The sequence below is a fragment of the Callithrix jacchus genome, chromosome 8 (genome assembly GCF_049354715.1).
Source record: "Callithrix jacchus isolate 240 chromosome 8, calJac240_pri, whole genome shotgun sequence".
Classification (NCBI taxonomy): domain Eukaryota; kingdom Metazoa; phylum Chordata; class Mammalia; order Primates; family Cebidae; genus Callithrix; species Callithrix jacchus.
The window spans coordinates 85,897,919-85,916,755 of NC_133509.1; the positions used below are offsets into that span (position 1 = coordinate 85,897,919).

General features: G+C 39.2%; 1 long non-coding RNA gene across 2 annotated transcripts in view; it reads left to right on the forward strand.

Annotated features, from left to right (window-relative positions):
- LOC144577409 (uncharacterized) overlaps positions 1-18,837 on the forward strand; it is a 78,457-nt gene that overhangs the window by 45,569 nt on the left and 14,051 nt on the right. For both annotated transcript variants that reach the window (XR_013521212.1, XR_013521211.1), the window contains exon 4: positions 4,410-4,534. This is a non-coding gene — a long non-coding RNA (uncharacterized LOC144577409). The remainder of the gene's footprint in view (positions 1-4,409; positions 4,535-18,837) is intronic.

Consider the following 18,837-nt stretch of genomic DNA (forward strand, 5'->3'; position numbering starts at 1 on the left):
TATCCCAGCATGTATTTTTGTTAGAATTCTATTGCACAGATTAGTAACAATTTTCTGTCTCCTCTCATAAGAATGTGTCTCTGATGGCCAGGACTGCATCCTGTTCATGGTTGTATTCTCTGTATTTTATCATCTATCAAGGCAACCTTCTTAAATATTTTATTTAGAAAAATGTGTGAATGTGGGCCCCTCTTATTATTGATACCCTCTGTTATGGTTTGAATGTTTGTGACCCCACAATTTATATGTTGAATCCCTAACCCTCAATGTGATGATACTTGGAGATGAGGCCTTTTGGAGGTAATTAGGGGTAGATGAGGTCATGAGGATAGGGTCTTCATGATGGGATTAGTACTCTGACAAGTAGAGACACCAGAATACTCTTCCCTCTCCTTCTGTACACACACACTGAGAAAAGGCCATGTGAGGACACAATGAGAAGGTGGCTGTCTGTAATCCCAGAATCCAGGAAGGGAGCTCCCACAAACACCCAACCATGTTGACACCCTGATCTCAGACTTCTAGCCTCCAGCACTATGAGATAATAAGTTTCTGTTGCTTAAGCTACCCAGTCTGTGGTGTTTTATTATGGCAGCCCCAGCAGAATTATATACCCTCAGGGGAAGAACTGCTTGTATATCATTTTGTTTACTGTCTTTATGTTAGATTTCTAGCTCTGGAAAGTATTCTCTTTAGTTCTATGGTAATTCAACATTTAACAACAGGTTTTTTAAATTAAAAAAAGTAGTACATGCTTGATGTACAAGATTTGGAATGCATACACACACACACCCCACAATGAAAACATCACCCATAACCTAACAGAGAATCACTGTTAATCACTGTTAATATTTGTGTTTGTCTTCTAGTATATATAATGCAGTATGAATTACATGCATACACACACACATATTCCACAAAAATATGATCATACTATACTCCAAAGCCATAAGTATAGCTTACACTTATATACCTATATGGATGTTCGTTTTGTTTAGCATCACAGCGTGCACATTTTGCTATGACAGTAATTACTCTTCTGTGACATTCTTTTGGGTATACAATTTTCCATTTGATAAATACATAATTCTACTTTAGATATAGTTTTTGGTCTAAATTCTTCTGAGATATTTAAACATTTATTAGTTTACTGGTTCCTCCCATCCAAGTGTTTATTACTCCCTCAAAGTTTACTTAGTTTCTTGTAGTTCAAGTATGGCAGCTTTTCACAAGAGTATCACAAAGAATCTTAAAAATCATACTCATTCACTGATTGATAAATATTTATTAAGTACCTACGGGGTAGTAGGAAATGTATTTGTATTTCTGGGGATATTCCGTATAATGTAGCAAGAATTCCTAAAATATATGTGGTGTTTGTTCCAGTTATTGTGCTTTTAGAAACTTATTGCTAGGAAATAATTGTATATGCACAAACAGAGTTGTGTACTCAGATGTTCATTGCAGCAAGGAGAGCAAAGAAATGGCAATGACCTAAATTTCCAACAGTGGGGAAATATCTGAAATAATTATGGCCCATCCATATGGTGGAATGTTTTCAATCATTAAAAATACCCTTCTCAGAGAATAAGAATATGAGAATTGCTTAGAATAGAATGTTAAGTGAAAAAAATAGGTTACAAAATTATGTGTATAACATATGATCCCTGTTGTATTCAAAAATGAGAACAAAAAACTATAGAAAATAAAATACCAAAATATGACTTGCTTTCTCTAATTGCTGGATTCCTGATCATTTTTATTTTTGTCTATTCATAATTATCTATGGAAAATATACATTGCCTTTGTGATTAAAAATGTTTTGAGCAATTAAAAATGTTCAAGATGGTTTATTAATTTCAGAGATATGGATCACCTTTTACTGGAATTGTTGTTTCATTTTGGTGAAGTGAAATGCTTCAAACATTGATTGAATTCTTACCTTCATAATGATACCAGAAATGTTTTTGGAATGTTTTTGATGACGGGAAGCCCACCAAGGAAGCAGGGAAGGCATCACCAATATACCCTAAACACTTGTTCTTCCAGACTCAGCCTCGCAGTCAGCTCTCCTGGCAAGTTCTCTGCATCTTATCCGAGCACCACAAACACTGTGGTATTATCACACAGTGTTGCTATTGTTTGTTTCTTTACTTTCCGGGATTGTGCCGGAGCTTACCAAGGTACCTGGTTTATAGCATCCAGTAAAAGGTTGAATCTATGAATGCAGAAGTGAATGACTAATCCAATGCCAGCATTGCTCAATTCCCCCTGAGTTGCCTATACCTGAGCAAACCAAAGCTGGTATATTGGACTTGTTGGAGTGATATCAGCCTTGCTTAATAGAGAAGCAACTCAAGTTAGGATACCGGATGGATTGTGTCAGTTCAACCTTGGTGAATGTTCTTCACGTGCTCCTCGGACATTGTTCTCCCTGGCTGGCTCTTGCATGATTCTATTAGCTCTTACATTTCTGAAGTGAGAATTGTTAAGCAGCAAGGAGGCTGCCTGCTCTGTGGTTTGGCATCTGGCATTATTTGCTCCTAAGCTCTGTGATGGAGCTGATCTGTTTCTGTATACTGAACTGTCTTTTTGGGATGGGTTGAGGGAGGCTGCTGGGTTCTCAGACCTCAAAAGCCTAATAAAAGATCAACCATATAGTAAAAGTTATCAGGGAGAGAGGGCATTGTTTCTTATGTGGCAGCACAAAAAATGGGCTCTGGGCTAGAAGGAGGGGCCCTGCTAATAAAGAGCTGGCCCTGTGAGGGCTCTGGTGCTCTTCTTGTCATATGAAAAAAACTGGAATCCCTGAGCAGATGGCTGGAGCACAGGACTCTCTGTTAATTTCAAATTCCATTCCTATAATGTAGGATTCATTCATAGGAGATGGGTCATATTCGGGCTCACAATGCCATGCCCATAATTCCTGCTGGAATCAGTGGGGGCCATGGGTCCACAAGCTGAAGGCAGTCTGGTTTCCTTCGATAAGGAGTGTAGAGTGTGTGTGTGTTTGTATGTGTGTGTGTTTGACTGTGAGTCTGTATGTGATAGAGAAAGTGCATGTGTGTCAGGGGAGAGAGAGAATGAGAAATGCTAAGAATTGGACTTTTCCAAGAGGAAGGATTAAAGACATCCCTTTCTGTTCTGGGATGGCCCTTTCTTTGCTGTTATGAATAGCTCTACTAATAGAAAGAATTAACAAGTGCTCCATCTGTCATAAATCCCATTTAATATTCATGCCTGAAACAAACTCAGTTCTTGCCCTAATCTGGCTTGCTGAATGTTCCTTCTCAGCCCCAGGGAAAGGATTATTCAGATGGGATCGATTCCAAATATTTGGAGAGAAGCGGGTGGAGGTAGAGAAAATAGAAAAGCTGATTCTGCCTTCCCAGGAGTTTAATTGATGCTACTGCCTTCTAGCCCTGAATTGTCTTGTGGCAAATGGCTCATGGAGTTATCTGAAACATACCACCTCCTGTTAACAAAGGCCATTCAAGGTCACCATGACTGGCTTCATTTTTGAAGTGTCTCTTCCTACCCTGCCTGAGCAAATCTCAACTTCTATTTCGTTTCTTGATAAGGCTGCGTTTTTTGCACAGGATTTGGAAAGACTCTTCTATTTAATATTCAGTTTTACAGACCATTGCTAAAAAGCTATTTGAATTGTCCAGACACAGAACTGTACATATTTTCTGTTTTATATAGGAACTCTTCCATGAAAGGTAGTAGAGAATTAAATATTATGATTTGGCAAAACCAAGCTGTCACGGATGTGTTGTCAGTATCCTTGGGCAATGCAGGACCCGTAAAACTGTGGCCCAGGTGTGGCACCGCACTCCCACCTTAATGAAACTTAGTGAACCTTAGTGCCAAGAACTCACTCACTTAACTGGTATAATGTTATAACAAATGTTGATATATTATAGGGCAAAAGGCTGCACCTTCTTCTTCTTTAAAATTATTTCAGATATTCTTGTTCCTTTGCTTTTTCATATTAATTTTAGAATCATACTATCAAATTTTAATCAAAATTGTGTTTGGGTTGGATTGCATTTACTGAATTTATAGATTACTTTGGAGATTTGGATTTGTTCTGTATAGAGTCCTGAGTCTTCCCATACATGATATCTCTCTCCATTTGCTTGATCTTATTTCATTATCTGCATAAAGTTTAATAATTTCCCCATGAATTTCTTGTATATATTGTTCCAGTGCATAATTCAGTGCCTGCTATATAGTAGATATTCAATACATTTTTACTGAATATGTTTTGTTGCTAGTTTGAATGTAATAAGTATTCAACGAATGTGTGTGTGTGTGTGTGTGTGTGTGTGTGTGTGTGCGCGTATGTATTTATCTTGGAAACTTTCTGAAGCATGTTTCTCTATTCTTTTTTTTTTTTCTTTTAGAGATAGAGTTTCGCTTTTGTCACCCAGGCTGAAGTGCAATGGTGTGATCTCAGCTCATTGCAATCTCTGCCTCCCAGGTTCAAATGATTCTCCTTCCTTAGCTTCCCAAGTAGCTGGGACTACAGGTGTGTACCACTACACCAGGTTAATTCTGTATTTTTAGTAGAGACTAGGTTTCACCATGTTGGCTAGACTTCTATGGAACTGCTAATCTCAGGTAATCCACTTGCCTCAACCTCCCAAAATGCTGGGATTACAGGCATGAGCCACTGTGCCCAGCCCATGGTTTTCTATTCTAATAATACGGTACATTTTCATGGATTTTCTGTGTATATAATAATTTGGTCTGAAAAATCAGAGGCTCTTTTTTCTTTCTAATTGTTATGCATTTAGTTTTCTTTATTGGCTTATTTTATTTGATATAATCTCCAGTACAATGTTGAATAGAAATGCTGATAGGAGAATCCATTTCTTTTCCTGAATTTAATGGGAAATTGAAATCTCACTATAATACGTCTGCTTTCAATAGATGCCTGTTATCAAATTAAGGACTTTTCTATTCTAATTTTCTAAGTGTTTTCTTTTTTTTTTTAATTTTTTATTGGATTATAGGTTTTGGGGTACATGAGCAGAGCATGCAAGACAGTTGCGTAGGTACACACATGGCAGTGTGCTTTGCTTTTCTTCTCCCCTTCACCCACATTTGGCATTTCTCCCCAGGCTATCCCTCCCCACCTCCCCCTTCCACTGGCCCTCCCCTTTTCCCCCCAATAGACCCCAGTGTTTAGTACTCCCCTTTCTGTGTCCATGTGTTCTCATTTTTCATCACCCGCCTATGAGTGAGAATATGCGGTGTTTCATTTTCTGTTCTTGTGTCAGTTTGCTGAGGATGATGTTTTCCAGATTCATGTCCCTACAAACGACACAAACTCATCATTTCTGATTGCTGCATAATATTCCATGGTGTATATGTGCCACATTTTCCCAATCCAGTCTATTATCAATGGGCATTTGGGTTGATTCCAGGTCTTTGCTATTGTAAACAGTGCTGCAATGAACATTCGTGTACATGTGTCCTTATAGTAGAAGGATTTATAGTCTTTTGGATATATACCCAGTAATGGGATTGCTGGGTCAAATGGAATTTCTATTTCTAAGGCCTTGAGGAATCGCCACACTGTCTTCCACAATGGTTGAACTAATTTACACTCCCACCAACAGTGTAAAAGTGTTCCTTTTTCTCCACATCCTCTCCAGCATCTGTTGTCTCCAGATTTTTTAATGATCGCCATTCTAACTGGCGTGAGATGGTATCTCAATGTGGTTTTGATTTGCATCTCTCTGATGACCAGTGACGATGAGCATTTTTTCATATGATTGTTGGCCTCATATATGTCTTCTTTCGTAAAGTATCTGTTCATATCCTTTGCCCACTTTTGAATGGGGTTGTTTGTTTTTTTCCTGTAAATCTGTTTGAGTTCTTTGTAAATTCTGGATATCAGCCCTTTGTCAGATGGGTAGACTGCAAAAATTTTTTCCCATTCTGTTGGTTGCCGATCCACTCTAGTGACTGTTTCTTTTGCCGTGCAGAAGCTGTGGAGTTTCATTAGGTCCCATTTGTCTATTTTGGCTTTTGTTGCCAATGCTTTTGGTGTTTTGTTCATGAAGTCCTTGCCTACTCCTGTGTCCTGGATGGTTTTGCCTAGATTTCCTTCTAGGGTTTTTATGGTGCCAGGTCTTATGTTTAAGTCTTTAATCCATCTGGAGTTAATTTTAGTGTAAGGTGTCAGGAAAGTGTCCAGTTTCTGCTTTCTGCACATGGCTAGCCAGTTTTCCCAACACCATTTGTTAAACATGGAATCCTTTCCCCATTGCTTGTTTTTGTCAGGTTTATCAAAGATTGTATAGTTGTATGTATGTTGTGTTGCCTCCGGTGCCTCTGTTTTGTTCCATTGGTCTATATCTCTGTTTTGGTACCAGTACCATGCTGTTTTGATTACTGTAGCCTTGTAGTATAGTTTGAAATCCGGTAGTGTGATGCCCCCCGCTGTGTTCTTTTTGCTTAGAATTGACTTGGCTATGCGGGCTCTCTTTTGGTTCCATATGAAGTTCATGGTGGTTTTTTCCAGTTCTGTGAAGAAAGTCAATGGTAGCTTGATGGGGATAGCGTTGATTCTGTAAATTACTTTGGGCAGTATAGCCATTTTCACAATGTTAATTCTTCCTAACCATGAACATGGAATGTTTCTCCATCTGTTTGTGTCCTCTCTGATTTCGTTGAGCAGTGGTTTGTAGTTTTCCTTGAAGAGTTCCCTTACATTCCTTGAGAGTTGTATTCCAAGGTATTTTATTCTTTTTGTAGCAATTGCGAATGGCAGTTCGCTCTTGATTTGGCTTTCTTTAAGTCTGTTATTGGTGTAGACGAATGCTTGTGATTTTTGCACATTGATTTTATATCCTGAGACTTTGCTGAAGTTGCTTATCAGTTTCAGGAGTTTTTGGGCTGAGGCAATGGGGTCTTCTAGGTATATTATCATGTCGTCTGCAAATAGAGACAATTTGGCTTCCACCTTTCCTATTTGAATACCCTTTATTTCTTTTTCTTGCCTGATTGCTCTGGCTAGAACTTCCAGTACTATATTGAATAGGAGTGGTGAGAGAGGGCATCCTTGTCTAGTGCCAGATTTTAAAGGGAATGCTTCCAGTTTTTGCCCATTCAGTATGATATTGGCTGTTGGTTTGTCATAAATAGCTTTTATTACTTTGAGATACGTTCCATCGATATCGAGTTTATTGAGGGTTTTTAGCATAAAAGGCTGTTGAATTTTGTCAAATGCCTTCTCTGCGTCAATTGAGATAATCATGTGGTTTTTGTTTTTGGTTCTGTTTATGTGGTGAATTACGTTGATAGACTTGCGTATGTTGAACCAGCCTTGCAACCCCGGGATGAATCCTACTTGATCATGATGAATAAGTTTTTTGATATGCTGTTGCAATCGGCTTGCCAATATTTTATTGAAGATTTTTGCATCTATGTTCATCATGGATATTGGCCTGAAGTTTTCTTTTCTCATTGGGTCTCTGCCGGGTTTTGGTATCAGGATGATGTTGGTCTCATAAAATGATTTGGGAAGGATTCCCTCTTTTTGGATTGTTTGAAATAGTTTTAGAAGGAATGGTAGCAGCTCCTCCTTGTGTGTCTGGTAGAATTTGGCTGTGAACCCGTCTGGACCTGGGCTTTTTTTGTGTGGTAGGCTCTTAATTGCTGCCTCGACTTCTGACCTTGTTATTGGTCTATTCATAGTTTCAGCTTCCTCCTGGTTTAGGCTTGGGAGGACACAGGAGTCCAGGAATTTATCCATTTCTTCCAGGTTTACTAGTTTATGCGCATAGAGTTGTTTGTAATATTCTCTGATGATGGTTTGAATTTCTGTGGAATCTGTGGTGATTTCCCCTTTATCATTTTTTATTGCATCTATTTGGTTTTTCTCTCTTTTCTTTTTAATCAATCTGGCTAGTGGTCTGTCTATTTTGTTGATCTTTTCAAAAAACCAGCTCTTGGATTTATTGATTTTTTGAAGGGTTTTTCGTGTCTCAATCTCCTTCAGCTCAGCTCTGATCTTAGTTATTTCTTGTCTTCTGCTGGGTTTTGAGTTTTTTTGATCTTGCTCCTCTAGCTCTTTCAATTTTGACGATAGGGTGTCAATTTTGGATCTCTCCATTCTCCTCATATGGGCACTTATTGCTATATACTTTCCTCTAGAGACTGCTTTAAATGTGTCCCAGAGGTTCTGGCACGTTGTGTCTTCGTTCTCATTGGTTTCGAAGAACTTCTTTATTTCTGCCTTCATTTCGTTGTTTACCCAGTCAACATTCAAGAGCCAGTTGTTCAGTTTCCATGAAGCTGTGCGGTTCTGGGTCGGTTTCTGAATTCTGAGTTCTAACTTGATTGCACTATGGTCTGAGAGGCTGTTTGTTATGATTTCAGTTGTTTTGCATTTGTTGAGCAGTGCTTTACTTCCAATTATGTGGTCAATTTTAGAGTAGGTGTGATGTGGTGCTGAGAAGAATGTGTATTCTGTGGATTTGGGGTGGAGAGTTCTGTAAATGTCTATCAGGTTTGCTTGCTCCAGGTCTGAGTTCAAGCCCTGGATATCCTTGTTGATTTTCTGTCTGGCTGATCTGTCTAGTATTGACAGTGGAGTGTTAAAGTCTCCCACTATAATTGTGTGGGAGTCTAAGTCCTTTTGTAAGTCATTAAGAACTTGCCTTATGTATCTGGGTGCTCCTGCATTGGGTCCATATATGTTTAGGATCCTTAGCTCTTCTTGTTGTATTGATCCTTTTACCATTATGTAATGGCCTTCTTTGTCTCTTTTGATCTTTGTTGCTTTAAAGTCTATTTTATCAGAGATGAGAATTGCAACTCCTGCTTTTTTTTGCATTCCATTAGCTTGGTAAATCTTCCTCCATCCCTTTATTTTGAGCCTTTGTGTATCCTTGCATGGGAGATTGGTTTCCTGGATACAGCACACTGATGGGTTTTGGATTTTTATCCAATTTGCCAGTCTGTGTCTTTTGATTGGTGCATTTAGTCCATTTACATTTAGGGTTAATATTGTTATGTGTGAATTTGATACTGCCATTTTGATGCTAAGTGGCTGTTTTGCCTGTTAGTTGTTGTAGATTCTTCATTATGTTGAAGCTCTTTAGCATTCAGTGTGATTTTGGAATGGCTGGTACTGGTTGATCCTTTCTATGTGTAGTGCCTCTTTTAGGAGCTCTTGTAAAGCAGGCCTGGTGGTGACAAAATCTCTGAGTACTTGCTTGTTCGCAAAGGATTTTATTTTTCCTTCACTTCTGAAGCTCAGTTTGGCTGGATATGAAATTCTGGGTTGAAAGTTCTTTTCTTTAAGAATGTTGAATATTGGCCCCCACTCTCTTCTAGCTTGTAGTGTTTCTGCCGAGAGATCTGCTGTGAGTCTGATGGGCTTCCCTTTGTGGGTGACCCGACCTTTCTCTCTGGCTGCCCTTAGTATTCTCTCCTTTATTTCAACCCTGTTGAACCTGACGATTATGTGCCTTGGGGTTGCTCTTCTTGCGGAATATCTTTGTGGTGTTCTCTGTATTTCCTGCAATTGAGTGTTCGCCTGTCTTGCTAGGTGGGGGAAATTTTCCTGGATGATGTCCTGAAGAGTATTTTCCAGCTTGGATTCATTCTCTTCGTCCCCTTCTGGTACACCTATCAAACGTAGGTTAGGTCTTTTCACATAGTCCCACATTTCTTGGAGACTTTGTTCATTCCTTTTTGCGCTTTTTTCTCTGATCTTGGTTTCTCGTTTTATTTCATTGAGTTGGTCTTCGACTTCAGATATTCTTTCTTCTGCTTGGTCAATTCGGCTATTGAAGCTTGTGTTTGCTTCGCAAAGTTCTCGTATTGTGTTTTTCAGCTCCTTTAATTCATTCATATTCCTCTCTAAGTTATCCATTCTTGTTATCATTTCCTCGAATCTTTTTTCAAATCTTTTTTCAAGGTTCTTAGTTTCTTTGCATTGATTTAATACATGATCTTTTAGCTCACAAAAGTTTCTCATTATCCATCTTCTGAAGTCTAATTCCATCATTTCGTCACAGTCATTCTCCGTCCAGCTTTGTTCCCTTGCTGGTGAGGAGTTTTGGTCCTTTCTAGGAGGCGAGGTGTTCTGGTTTCGGGTGTTTTCATCCTTTTTGCGCTGGTTTCTTCCCATCTTTGTGGATTTGTCTGCTGGTCATTTGCTTAGTTGCTGACTTTTTGATTGGGTCTCTGAGTGGATACCCGGAATGTTGATGATGAAGTATTTCTGTTGCTTGGTTTTCCTTCTACCAGTCTAGCCCCTTTGCTGTACGACTGCTGAGGTCCGCTCCAGACCCTGCTTGTCTGGGGTGCACCTCTAGCAGCTGTGGGACAGCGAGGGATGCTACCAGTTTCTTTTTCTGCTATCTTTGTCCCAGGATGATGCCTGCCTAATGTCAGTCTTTTGGATATAGAGGGGTCAGGGAGCTGCTTGAGGAGACAGTTTGTACTTTATACGGGCTTAATTGCTGAGCTGTATGCTCTGTTGTTCATTCAGGGCTGTTAGGCTGCTATGTTTGATTCTGCTGCAACAGAGCTCATTAAAAAACCCCCTTTTTTTTTTTTCCTCAAATGCTCTGTGTTGAGGGGTTTGGGCTTTATTTTTGGATGTTCGATGAGGTGTCCTGCCCAGCTAGAAGGCAGACTAGCCACTGTTTGGCTGCCGAGGCTCCGCCCTGCTGTTGTGTGATTCGCCCTGTTCCTGCAGGCTCTGCTGTGGTCTCCGCCACGCCCTGCGGCGGAGTCTCTTCGTTGTAGCCTGTTGCCTCAGCAACGGCAGGCTGCGTCAGCAGTGGGCGTGTATCTCAGTAGGGACGGGTTGCCTCGGCTACGGCTGGCTGCGTCAGCAGTGGGCGTGTATCTCAGTTGGGGCGGGTTGCCTCGGCAATGGCTGGCTACGTCAGCAGTGGGCGTGTATCTCAGTTGGGGCGGGTTGCCTCGGCGACGGCTGGCTGCGTCAGCAGTGGGCGTGTATCTCAGTTGGGGCAGGTTGCCTCGGTAGTGGTGGACGCCCCTCCCCCACAGAGCATCTCGGACCGTCTGCTCGGGATAGTTTGAAATCACGGTTTTGTTCGTCCCACTGGGTATCCCAAACGATCTGTCCCTGCAATCCCCTGGGCTGGGCTACTGTCCACGTCTCGTTCAGTCTCATGTCCAGCCCTCTCAAGTCTCAGGTTGCCGGTTCAACAGGGCACCCGGACAAGCGCGCCCTGTGGGGATTGCTGGGTAGGGCCAGCCACCGCCGCCCCGGCTGCCGGCTTCGCCAGGCAGACCTACTGCCTGGCGTCCCGTGTCTTTTTATACTTGGGAGTTTCCCCGTTCTGTGGGCAACAAAGATCAGTCTGTAAATGCAGCTCTGACTCACCGTTTGCGGATTCAACGCGAGCTCCAATCCTGGGTTGTTCTCACAGCGCCATCTTGAGTCCAAGAAGCTTTCTAAGTGTTTTCATCTCTTAAAATCATGGATAGGTTTCACAGTTGATTAAATGCTTTTTAAAAAATACCTGATTAGATGTACTAACATTTTATTTCATTTTCTTGGCATCTGTGTTCAATTGATGTTCATTCTTTGGTCACAGGTGCAAATACAAATATTGGTGGAAACACAGCATAGTGGTTAATAACCCACACTCTGAAGTGAGACGATTCTAGGTTTGAATTCTTGTTCTATCACTTCTGACTACTAACTTGAGTAAGTTATTTATGTTCTTTATGACTCAGTTTCCTTATCTCCAAATGGAGTTAATAATAGCACCAACCATATAGGTATTTTTGGAGAAATTAAATGAAATAATCCAAGTGAAGCCAGGCATGGTAGCTCACACCTATAATCCCAGCACTTTGGGAGACCAAGGCAGGTGGATCACCTGAGGTCAAAAGTTCAAAACCATCCAGAGAAACATGGTGAAACCCTGTCTCTACTAAAAGTTAGCCAGGTGCATGCCTGTAATCCTAGCTACTAGGGAGGCTGAGGCAGGAGAATCACTTGAAGCCAGGAGGCAGAGGTTACAGTGAGCTGAAATTGCATCATTGCATTCCAGCCTGGGTGACAGATCGGGAATTAGTCTCAAGAAAAAAAAGAGTAATCCAGGTAAAACTCTGGAACAGTTCCCAGTGCCTTGCTGAACATTTACTGTATGTCAACTGCATTTTCTTCTTCCTGTTACTAGTATTTCCCAGACTCCTCTTGTCTAGTTTTGGTGTTAAGGTTATAATAGTACCTAAAGGAACATTGGGAAATTTCTATTTTATTTTTCAATATAGTTTATATAAAATTGATATTTTATGTTTATTGAAGCTTTGGTAATACTCATTAGTAGAAGTCATCTGACTAGAAATTTATATGGATAAAATTTGGGGGTAGTCTTTAAAATTATAGACTTACTCATGTTTTTATTTCTTTTTGAATTAATATTGGCAAATTTATCTAAAATTATAAATTTATTTCTCAAAATTTGGGTTCATAGTATTCACTTAAGATTAGTTTTGAATCTTTAGTTCATCTGAAATGATGTTCTCTTTTCTACTGCTGCTACCATTGTTTAACTTACACAATCTCCTTTCCTTGACCCATCTTACCAAAAAATCATCTATTTGATTTCCCATTTCTGAAAAGGAACTTAGTTTTATTATTCTTTTCTATTGTTTCTTCCCTTATGTTTATTATTATTATTATTTTGAGATAGGGTCTTGCTTTGTCATCCAGACTGGAGTGCAGTGGCACTATCTCAACTTACTGCAACCAATCTCTACCTTCTGGGCTCAAGTGCTTGATCTTCCCACGTCAACCTCCTGAGTAGCTGGAACCGTAGATGTATGCCACCACGCCCAACTAATTATATACTATTACATTTTATTTAAATGTAATTTAATGTAATATAAATATAATAAAAATATATAATATATATTATAATGTAATAAATGTAATATACATATATAATATAATAAATATATTACATTTATTTAAAATGTAATTTTATATATTACGCTTTTTTTTTTTTTTTGAGAAGGAGTCTTGATCTGTTGCCCAGGCTGGAGTGCAGTGGCATGATCTCAGCTCACTGCATCCTCCACCTCCCAAGTTCAAGTGATTCTTCTGCCCAAGCCTCCTCAGTAACTGGGGTTGCAGGCATGCACCACCACACCCAGCTGATTTATGTATTTTTAGTAGAGATGTGGTTTCACCATATTGGCCAGGCTAGTCTTGAACTCCTGACCTTGTGATCCACCCACCTCACCCTCCCAAAGTGCTGGGATTACAGGCATGAGCCATTGTGCCTGGCAAAATTTTTATATTTTTGATGGAGATGGGGTTGAGACCAGATAGGCTGGTCTCAAACTCCCGAGGTCAAGTGATCCATCCACCTCAGCCTCCCAAAGGCCACTTATGTTTATTATATGCATCCATCTACTTTCTTCAAGTTCCATCTTTTTCTTTCTAACTTGTTGAATTGAATGCTTAGTTCACCTTATTTCTAGTTCAATGTGATATGTGTGTGTGTATGTGTGTGTTTACTTTTTCCTTTTAATGCTGCTTTAGGCACATCACACATTTTGACGTGTCGTGCTAGTAATTTCTATCATGAGCTATTAACTCACAAGTCATTTGGAAATATGTTTTCTTTGTGTGGCATCATGGAAGTATATTTGGTCCTTTCTCCTTGGTTTTTGACAGAACTCCTGAATTTCTTGTAATTCTCTGAGAGATAAGGGTGATAAGAACATATTTTGTTCTAATGAAGTGACTCTTGGATGGGCCCTTAGATCACTTCAGGGTGGGGCCTGGTCACCAGAAGCCTTGATTAGAAGCCTGAAACTTTCAGCCCCACCCCTCAACCTCCAAGTAGAAAGAAGAGGCTGGAGATTGAGTTAATATTTGATCATCCCTTTGTGATTTAACTTCCATAAAAATTCCCAAACAATGGGATTTGGGGAGCTTTTGGGTTGGTGAATGCCTCCATATACTGGGAGGATGGCACTCCACAGGACAGGGCACTCCACAGCCCAACTCCACAGGACAGAGGCTCCTGTGCTTGGGACACATCTGGACTTCACTTTATATACCTGTTCATTTGGCTCATTTGTACCCTTTATAATAAACCAGTAAGCGTAAGTAAAGTGCTTTCCTGAGCTCTGTGAGCTGTTCATAACCTAAAGGAGGACATTATGGGATTCTACAACCTCGTAGCTAAGTCAGATGGAGGCATCAGTAATGTGACTGATTCATGGTACTGAGTCCTTAAACCTTTAGTGTGTGATACTAACTCTGGTTAGTTAGTGTCAGAATTGAACTGAATTATAGAATACCTAGTTGGTGCCAAGGAATTGTAGAATTAGTTGTGGGTGTGGAAAATCCCCTACACATTTGGTGTCAGAATCTGTTGATGTCAAGGGAAAAAGCACCCCTCATTTGGCATGTGTGTTCTGTGTGTTCCATTGTTTGAAAGTCATATTTTTCTGCTTCATCTCAGAATTCTAAATACTATTTAGGTCAATACTGATTATTATAATTATGTGAATCTTCTGTGTCTTACCAATTTTTGGTTTAGGTGACATTGCTGCTGATAACGATGTAGTAAAATCTACCTCTGTGATTTTTTTCATTTTTCCCCCTTATAATCTTGTAGCTTTTTGCTTTATATATTTTGAGAACTTATTGTCTAGCACAACAGTCAGGGTCATTCTATCTTCCTGAAAAGTATTTCCCTTCTCATTTAGTGTGTTTAATACTAATAACTCTGTTTATCTTAAATTCTATTTTGTCTGATTGTAATAAGGCTCTCCTAGCTTTCTTGAACTTACTATTTGCCTGGCCTATCTTTTTCATCTGTACCTTGTAAATATCATACAGTGGGAATTTCAAAAATTCAAGCCTGAGACTGTAACCAGTGGTTTTAATTTATTTTTACATTTATTACTAGTATATTTGGATTTATTTCTTCCATCTAATTTTCTTTTGCTTCATTCTCCTTTCTTTTTGCCCTTTTTGTCCTTTTGAGTTTTCTTTGTTTTTCCTTTTCTTCTTTTCCTGGTTTGGGAGTTATACTTCTTATTTCTGTTAGTGATAATCTTCAAATTCTTGTCATTAATACTTGACTAAGTTTAAAATTGTTGTTTCCCAAGCAGTGTGAGGATTGCCACTTGTCTATTCAGCTTTATTGCGTTACATTTGACAAATAAAAATTGTGTATGTTTAAGGTATCCATTGCTACATATACATTGTGAAATCGTCACCAGATTCAAGTGAATTGATGCAATTCATCACCTCACATAGTTACTTTTTTTGTGTACTGAGAATACTATAGATCATTTCTCTTAGAAAATTTGAAGTATACCTGATAGTACTATTGTTAACTATAACCTATAACCACCAGGCTGTACATTAGATTCCCAGAACTTACTCATCATATACTTGAAAGTTTGTATCCTTTATTTTGTCATCTTCCCATTCCCTGTCCACCTAGCCCTTGGAAATCACCATCTACTTACTGTCTGCTTCGATGAGTTCAATTTTTTAAAGATTCCACGTATAAGTGAGGTCATACATGAGGTCATAAGTGAGTGTTTTTCTTTCTGTGTCTGGCTTATTTCACTTAGAATAATGTCCTTTGGGTTCATCCATATTATTACAAATGGCAAAATTTCCTTCTTTTTTTTATGGTCATATGTATATATGAATATATATAGATGTGTGTGAGTGTGTATCTAAAATGAGATATTATATATACATATATGTATATAACGATGATATGTATACATATGTGGAATTTATATGGAATAACTTATATATCCCATTATATGTGGAATTTATATATATGTAAAATATGTAATTTTGTGGATTGTTTCACATTTTCTTTATCCATTTATCTGAGAATGTTCACTTTTTAAACTCAGCTCCTTTTCCATTTCCATATTGTTAGTGACTACTGCTGTCTTCTATCTAGTTCTAACTTTCTCATTAGTTGTCTGAATTATTATTGTGCTTTGTTTACAGTCAATTCTGTTTATCACCATATGTGCTGATATTTGTGTTCATCATTGCATCTTGCTTTTTACTTCTTTGTTCTGAACTAAATTTCCTTAATGAGGTATATTTGTAGTAGGTATTGCAATGAGAATCTCTGAATGGTAAATTATTCTTGCCTTTGTCCATAAATATCTTTATTGTCCTCTTGGAGTTTTGTTGAGTTAGGTGTTGCATTCTAGGTTGACAGTTATTTTCTCACAATAGTATGAAAATACAATTTGATTTTCCTGTGGGATATTCTGTTGCTAATGGGAAGTCTGCTGGAGATCCAGCTGTCATTTTTTTTTTGTAGGCAATTTGTTTCTTTCTGCTTGCTTGGGAGACTTTCTGTTGTTTTTGGTATTCTGCAAGTTTGCCACAATGTGTCTATTAGTAGATTCGTTTTCATTTAGCCTCTTTGGCACTTGGGTACTTTTTCATTCTGAGGAATTACACATTCAGTTCTGGAAAAATTGTAACCATTGTCTTTTCAAATGTTACCCTTTTTCTCTCTTTTTTCTCTTTTGGAAGATTTATTTTGGACTTTCATACTCTAGCCTTTTCATCTCTCTTTTTTTTTTTTTTTTTTTTTTTTTTGAGACGGAGTTTCACTCTTGTTACCCAGGCTGGAGTGCAATGGCGCAATCTCGGCTCACCGCAACCTCCGCCCCCTGGGTTCAGGCAATTCTCCTGCCTCAGCCTCCTGAGTAGCTGGGATTACAGGCACGCGCCACCGTGCCCAGCTAATTTTTTGTAATTTTTAGTAGAGACGGGGTTTCACCATGTTGACCAGGATGGTCTCGATCTGTTGACCTCGTGATCCACCCGCCTCGGCCTCCCAAAGTGCTGGGATTACAGGCTTGAGCCACCGCGCCCGGCCTTCATCTCTTAACTACTTTTTTATTTCCTATCTTTTATTATTCTCTGCTATATTCTGCATAATTTCTTTAGATCTAGTTCCCATTTATCTAATATTCTCCTCAACTCTGTTTAATCTGCCACATACCTTGAGGTTCTAGTTTTATTATTGTTATTTTTGAGACAAGGTCTCACTCTGTCACCCAGGCTGGAGTGCAGTGGTGTGATCTCAGCTCACTGGAACTTTGGCCTCCTGGTTTGAAGTGATTCTTATGCCTCAGCCTCCCAAGTAGCTGGGATTACAGGCATGCACCACTACACTCAGCTAATTTTTGTATTTTTAGTAGAGATGGGGTTTTGCCATATTGGTCAGGCTAGTCTAGAAACCATGGCCTCAAGTGATCCACCCACCTCAGCCTCCCAAAGTGCTGGAATTACAAGTGTGAGCCACTGTGTCTGGCCTTCAGCTTCTAATTTTAAGCACTATATTTTCATTCTTATAAATTCTGCTTTAAAAAAATCTGTCCTTTTTCATACTTTTATTATATTTTTAACAAAGTTTTAATAATTTTAAATATATGTATTTTTTGTCTGTATTGGTTCTCTTCTGTCCTGGTACTTGGAATGATAATTCTCTCATGTATTAATTACATCTTCTGGCATTGCATTCCCTCTTGGTCCTGTATTGTGTGTGTGTGTGTGTGTGTGTGTGTGTGTGTGTATGTACTGTAATACTTTATTTTTATTTTTGTTGTTGTTGTTGTTGTTTTAATACTTTATTTTTAAATAAGTTCATTATCTGCAGCATTTTTTTTTCCTTGTGGGATTTCTGTGTTCTCAGTTGGTTTAAGCGTCCCTCCAAAAAATGGCTTACACATGGTTTCAGGAAAGTCAAATATTTCTTGTTATTTGTTACAACAGAGGGGATAGAAGTAGCAGCCACTGAGAGACGAATTCCAAGTGAGCAAGGAGAAAATTAATGGAGGAAGGTCCTAGAGAAAGTGAGAAGCTAAAGGATGAGGAGCCCAGGTTCAGTATAACTTTATAAAAAGGAAGAGGAATATGTCTTTCTTTTCATTATGAGGGAAGGTAAAACCGCGATGAAAAATACAGAAATATTTTGAGTAAAAATCTTGAGAGAGCCCTCAAGAAATGATATATCTTAGAATGACAAGAGATGAGTTTTTCTTTGCAGGTTAGGCAGTCAGACAGTTATGTGTCTGAGAAGACTAATGCTGTTAGAAGTGCTACAGGACAACAGGAAAAATTAACAGAAAGGATTGTCAAGAAGGAGTGAGGGCCCAGCCAGGATTTAGAGAAAATAGACTTGTGGGATACAATCTATGTGCTTTGTTGATTTTTCCCACCCTACTTGGCAGCTATGGATAGAGGGAAGAAAAGTATGAGTTTGCCAGATTCGATGATTGACAATCCAGTCACAGGAGGCAGTTTGGGAGTGAGCAATTCTAAGATTCCTGCAAAAGCCCCATTTAAATAATTTCTAATAGATTCCAGGCTGGGTAAGGAGCAAAAGAAGCCAGAAAGACTCTCATGAATGAGGAGACAAAAGAAGAATCTAGAAAATGGAGACTCAGCAAAGGTGAGGACAGATCAGCAGGAGTGAGAGAGTTGTGGGGTAAGAAGTGAAGGAGGTGAGGTTAGGAAAGGAGATTTTCTAGCTTGTGGTCTTGGCCATGAAATAGTTCTCATTGCCGAGCATACCAGTAATTATTTGTGGCTCGGTTATTTCCTAGATCCTTGCTTTCTGGAGAAAAAGTTAGTGGCTCTGAGCTATAGCCTGGGGTCTCTCAGCTCTAACTTTCTATTGTAAAAAGTGAGAATGTCCTCAGCAAACTGACATAAGAACAGAAAATCAAACACTGCATGTTCTCACTAATAGGCAGGGGTTGAACAATGAGAACACATGGACACAGGGAGGGGAGCATCACACA